This window comes from Schistocerca serialis, chromosome 5, assembly GCF_023864345.2.
Source record: "Schistocerca serialis cubense isolate TAMUIC-IGC-003099 chromosome 5, iqSchSeri2.2, whole genome shotgun sequence".
Lineage (NCBI taxonomy): Eukaryota > Metazoa > Arthropoda > Insecta > Orthoptera > Acrididae > Schistocerca > Schistocerca serialis.
This window is the reverse complement of record NC_064642.1, coordinates 119,849,714-119,855,366: the sequence shown is the minus strand read 5'-3', so window position 1 is coordinate 119,855,366 and position 5,653 is coordinate 119,849,714. Positions and strand designations below refer to the sequence as shown.

The 5,653-nt window shown below is 49.1% G+C and overlaps 1 non-coding gene across 1 annotated transcript; it reads right to left on the bottom strand.

The window, feature by feature from the left end:
- Positions 1–1,901: 1,901 nt before the first annotated feature.
- On the bottom strand, positions 1,902–1,976 carry Trnas-cga (transfer RNA serine (anticodon CGA)). Its single transcript has one exon. It is a non-coding gene; the product is annotated as a tRNA-Ser (tRNA).
- Between the last annotated feature and the right edge of the window lie 3,677 nt (positions 1,977–5,653).

Sequence of the window (5,653 nt, the reverse complement as noted above, 5' to 3'; positions counted from 1 at the left end):
CAGTAATGAACCTTTCTTTCATTTCCGTCCACAGTGGTCGAGAGAATAAGCTCCCGGGCGCTGCGGGAAATGATATGTTATGAGGAACGTTCAAGTACTGCAGCACATTATTTTCTCGACCAGTTTGTTCAAAAATTGTTCAAATGGCTCTGAGCACTATGTGACTTAACAGCTAAGGTCATCAGTCCCCTAGAACTTAGAACTACTTAAACCTAACTAACCTAAGGACATCACACACATCCATGCCCGAGGCAGGATTCGAACCTGCGACCGTAGCGGTCGCGCGGTTCCAGACTGAAGCGCCTAGAACCGCTCGACCACTCCGGCCGGCCGACCAGTTTGTTGAAAAATTCGGAATTTGTTATGGGACATCGTGAGATATTCCCGCTTTCGCCTCTACAATTTCATGAATTTGCGATAGGTGACGGCGTTATATGTAGCCTACAATAAATTTGCGTTCCAAACGGAGAGTTGTCATCGTGTTTCTTTTGGCGGAAAACCAGGGCATCGCAGATATTCATAGGCGCTTGCAGAATGTCTACGGAAATTTGTCAGCTAACAAAAGCATGGTGATCGTTTGTCGAAGTGTCTGTCACCATCGCGAGGTCACGTAGACCTGTTCTCTCTTCCTCGTGCCGGCCAGCTGGACACAACTGTGACTGCTGCAATGTTCGGACGTGCGGACACTCTCTTTCGAGGTGATCAACGGATCACAATCAGACATCTCGACGTCTCTGTTGGTAGTGCTGCGCACATGAGAGAAAATCACAAAAATTCATTTGACTGTCCGTCATCCTGCCCGGATATTGCACCTTGCGACTTCCATCTCTTTGGCCCTATGAAAGATGCATTCCGATGGGAAACGGTGCATGGATGATGCAGTAAGACGTTGGGTCCGATGTCAACCAGCAAGTGCTATCAAATGGACATACAGGCACTCCCAGTAAGGTTTTGTAGGGCAGTCGTATTGAACGGAGATTACGCTGAAAAATACGGTTTTGTAAGCAGAAGAGTGGAGAATAATATGACATGTGATTGTTGAAGTTTTCCCGGCGTACTGAATATTCTAGTCTGCAGCTCGTGGTCTTGTGATAGCGTTCTCGCTTCCCGCCCACGAGGTCCCGGGTTCGATTCCCGCCGGGGTCAGGGATTTTCCCTATCTCGAGATGAGTGTGTGTTGTTGTGTCGTCTTTATCATCATTCATTCATTACGGTCGGAGGAAGGCACTGGCAAATTACCTCCGCTAGGACGTTGCCTAGTACGGCGGTGCGGGTCTCCTTCATCGTCCCCTACGCTCCTCGGAGTATGGGACCTCATCATCATCACTGAATATTCTATGAGGTTTTGGGGACTGCAGCCAGATCACGTGACCGCGGACAGACGCCTGAAGACGGCTGGACGGTTTTCAGCCGAAACATTGTGGCAAGAAGTCAACATGATCCGACTGCAATCCGGAAACCTCATAGAACAATACGGTGTATGGGAGTGCTGAAAGGAACCAACCTGATTTCATAAAGAAAATAAATGTGTTACATTACTTATTGAATGCCCCTCGTACAACACGTACTGAGAGGAAACTTCCTGGCAGATTAAAACTGTGTGCCCGACCGAGACTCGAACTCGGGACCTTTGCCTTTCGCGGGCAAGTGCTCTACCAACTGAGCTACCGAAGCACGACTCACGCCCGGTACTCACAGCTTTACTTCTGCCAGTATCTCGTCTCCTACCTTCCAAACTTTACAGAAGCTCTCCTGCGAATCTTGCAGAACTAGCACTCCTGAAAGAAAGGATATAGCGGAGACATGGCTTAGCCACAGCCTGGGGGATGTTTCCAGAATGAGAATTTCACTCTGCAGCGGAGTGTGCGCTGATATGAAACTTCCTGGCAGATTAAAACTGTGTGCCCGACCGAGATTCGAACTCGGGACCTTTGCCTTTCGCGGGCAAGTGCTCTACCAACTGAGCTACCGAAGCACGACTCACGCCCGGTACTCACAGCTTTACTTCTGCCAGTATCTCGTCTCCTACCTTCCAAACTTTACAGAAGCTCTCCTGCGAAACTTGCAGAACTAGCACTCCTGAAAGAAAGGATATAGCGGAGACATGGCTTAGCCACAGCCTGGGGGATGTTTCCAGAATGAGAATTTCACTCTGCAGCGGAGTGTGCGCTGATATGAAACTTCCTGGCAGATTAAAACTGTGTGCCCGACCGAGACTCGAACTCGGGACCTTTGCCTTTCGCGGGCAAGTGCTCTACCAACTGAGCTACCGAAGCACGACTCACGCCCGGTACTCACAGCTTTACTTCTGCCAGTATCTCGTCTCTCATTCTGGAAACATCCCCCAGGCTGTGGCTAAGCCATGTCTCCGCTATATCCTTTCTTTCAGGAGTGCTAGTTCTGCAAGTTTCGCAGGAGAGCTTCTGTAAAGTTTGGAAGGTAGGAGACGAGATACTGGCAGAAGTAAAGCTGTGAGTACCGGGCGTGAGTCGTGCTTCGGTAGCTCAGTTGGTAGAGCACTTGCCCGCGAAAGGCAAAGGTCCCGAGTTCGAGTCTCGGTCGGGCACACAGTTTTAATCTGCCAGGAAGTTTCATATCAGCGCACACTCCGCTGCAGAGTGAAAATCTCATTCACGTACTGAGAGTCTCGTAAGATGAATCTGCAGACACGCTGGATGACATTCAAGAAACCAGTTGAAGACTGCGGTGGCTCGGTAAGCGTCCTGGTGGAATGAAGTGCGAAGCCGTGTGCACTAGAGCAGAGCGCCGGTTCGTGTGTGCAGAGGTACGGCCGGCAGGTGGGAGGGGCGGCGCGCGTGTACGCGTGGTGCGCGCGCCGCAGCCGCTTGGTGTCGCTGAGCCACGTGGGCATGGGCGCCGTGGCGTACTGCTTCTGGGTGACGGTGCCCGCCGCCATGGGCCGCCGCTGCCGCTCCGCCGACTGCCGCGCCACCACCGCGCTGCCCGCCGTCGTCTGGTGCCCCTTCCCCTTCACAGAGTCGCCGGCCTACGAGGTGAGCGCACAGCTCACTTAAATCCCTCTCTATTGCTGAAGTCGCCGTGACAAATGAAATTTGCTTCTATTCTAAATGGGATTATTACAAATTTTCAGTCGCCGGTAAAGCAGGTTACAGATTTCCCTCAGATTTTCCACAATGTCACCTAATGTCCAATGTGCTTTGTGATTAGACCACGGAGTCCCTTGCAAACACGCCGGGAGAAATCTTCAGACATAAAGTAACTTCGGTTGCACGGCAAGAAACTGTAATGGGACCATTTCCATTCGCAATTAATATAAATGACCTAGTATATAACGCCTAAAACTCCATGAGGCTGTTGATGTTTGATGCTATTGTACTGAACTGTGAATTTACTTTCAAAATCTTTTCTTAAAGAATTTACTTTATTTACTAACGATTCATCAAGAACATAAACACATTTAATCACACTAGGTGAGTGTGGAAGTAGTTGCCAGGAAGTAACTGATGGAAAATGAAATTATTTTTAACAAATGTGAATTTTATTCCTAAAAGCTTTTTCAAACACAGATTTAAAGTTATAAACAGAGAAGCACCCTCGAAATATCAAGTTACAAATTTATTTAGAGGCAGAAAGAACAATATTAACAGTATGAGCCTTCGGGCAGAGAAGCTTGCCTGCTCCCTTTCAACACGGCCGTAGTCATGACCGCTCACAACAACCTCTGAAAGAGTACACTGGTGAAAATCTGCAACGCACCAGATTACTTTAAACCAAAAAAAATTTTAACAACTCACACAAACACGTAAACTATGCACCCTGTAAGAGGGATGGAAATGCTACAACACTCAAATTATTTGCCACCGAAAGTGCAATTTTTTTAAGGACTATTACGGTGGTAGGGTGACAACCTTATAACGTAAAATGACTATTTAAATAAAACCCATAAAATGCAGACGTACACAAAATGTACAACATTCTCTACATTACACATATACCACCTCGTAAGATGATAGGCAAGATGAAAACATATTTCAAGAATTCGGCCTTTAAGCAATAAATTCGTTAACACCGAATCCGACAAACATGACAGAGGCAGGTATTAACGTACAGCAGACCGACAGACAGACAGACAGTAACGAACTGCCTAACAAATGCGGACGGGAGACAGACGAGCAAGCTGGGGACGGGAGACTGATTGGTTCAAATGGCTCTGAGCACTGTGGGACTTAACTTGTGAGGTGATCAGTCCCCTAGAACTCGAACCTGCGACTGTAGCGTCGCGCGGTTCCAGACTATAGCGCCTAGAATCGCTCGGCCACTCCGGCCGGCGGACCGGAGACTGACCACGAAAACAAGTAGAATTTATCAAATAAATGAAACAACATATCACAAATGAATTTACTTCTAATAAACTGCGATGCCTGGCGAAGACCTAGCGCAGCACCCCCGAAACGCTCTCCCGAACCGTCCGCTGCCAACCGCTTCAACGGACGCATGAAGGTGCGCCGATGTCGCGTCTCACGGCATCGCAGCTCGCACCAGCCAGACCGATGTCGTGGGTTGGCTCCTGTTGCTCTCGTATCGGCCGCGAAGCCACTACCCCTCGCTATACGGAGTGGCCCAATGGACTGACGTGGCGACCTCACATGCGCCGACGCTCAAGACGGACAAGTCATCTTGTGTCCCAGTGCGCGACCGACCAACCGATCGATCCAACCGCCAATGACCATTGCCTGACAAACTCGAGCAGACTGGCGGCCTAACTCAACTAGCACTCCGGACGACAGACAGACATTGACTGCCCCATACTGACCCGGCTGACCAACTGGCCAGACTCGCCCTTAGCTGATGACTGACAGACTGCCCCTTCTCTGACTGACCCACTGCCGAGCTCATAGCGCCCCTTAAATGCACGTGAACAGGCATCCAGGCATCCTTTTCCCTTTCCCACCAGAAGGAGACACCAGAGCTGCGGTTGCCACAGCGGCGCCACCGCCAGAAACGGAGGGCGACTGCTTCACGCAACGCGCTGCGGCGCGCTCTTCAAAACAGCAAATTTTACCACGGCTCATGTAGAATGCTCTACAAAACTTAAAGACGTATTGATAAAGTAACATAACATATTCAGTACTCGGTCGAAATGAGTGAAAGTGTGGCAGAATGTTGCCAGAGGTTTCCCAGTCGTGCACCGAAAGTTACAGGTCATATGGCCTAGAGTCAGTGTGACTATAACGTCAAATGGAATTGGCCTCACAACACGAGGCGGTTGAAGGAATGGGAAAAGACGGTGTCTATCAATGAGCCAGGAGTTATGTTGCACTATGCAGGTGTTCTTCGTTGAAACGTGGCCGAGAGAAAACATTTGGATCACTTTGTGAAGAGACGGGCTGTTTCAGGCCTTTCTCCTCACATTTTATCTGCATACTGAATTTGCTTCATGTACTTTCCGACTTAGTTTTCACTTGCCAATTTTTCATCGGTATTGCGCGCTGATTATATGAGTGGTTAGGTGTAGCTTGTAGCAACGTGTGTTACCCATCTCTCTGTACCTAACCTATCGTTCTTGTGGTCGTTTTTTCCCATTAAATGCACCTGACCTTGGCCAAGAGAACTCCGTTTCCCTCGGATGAAAACAGAAGGAAATTTCAACCGCTTTGAAGGAGCTGCCTTT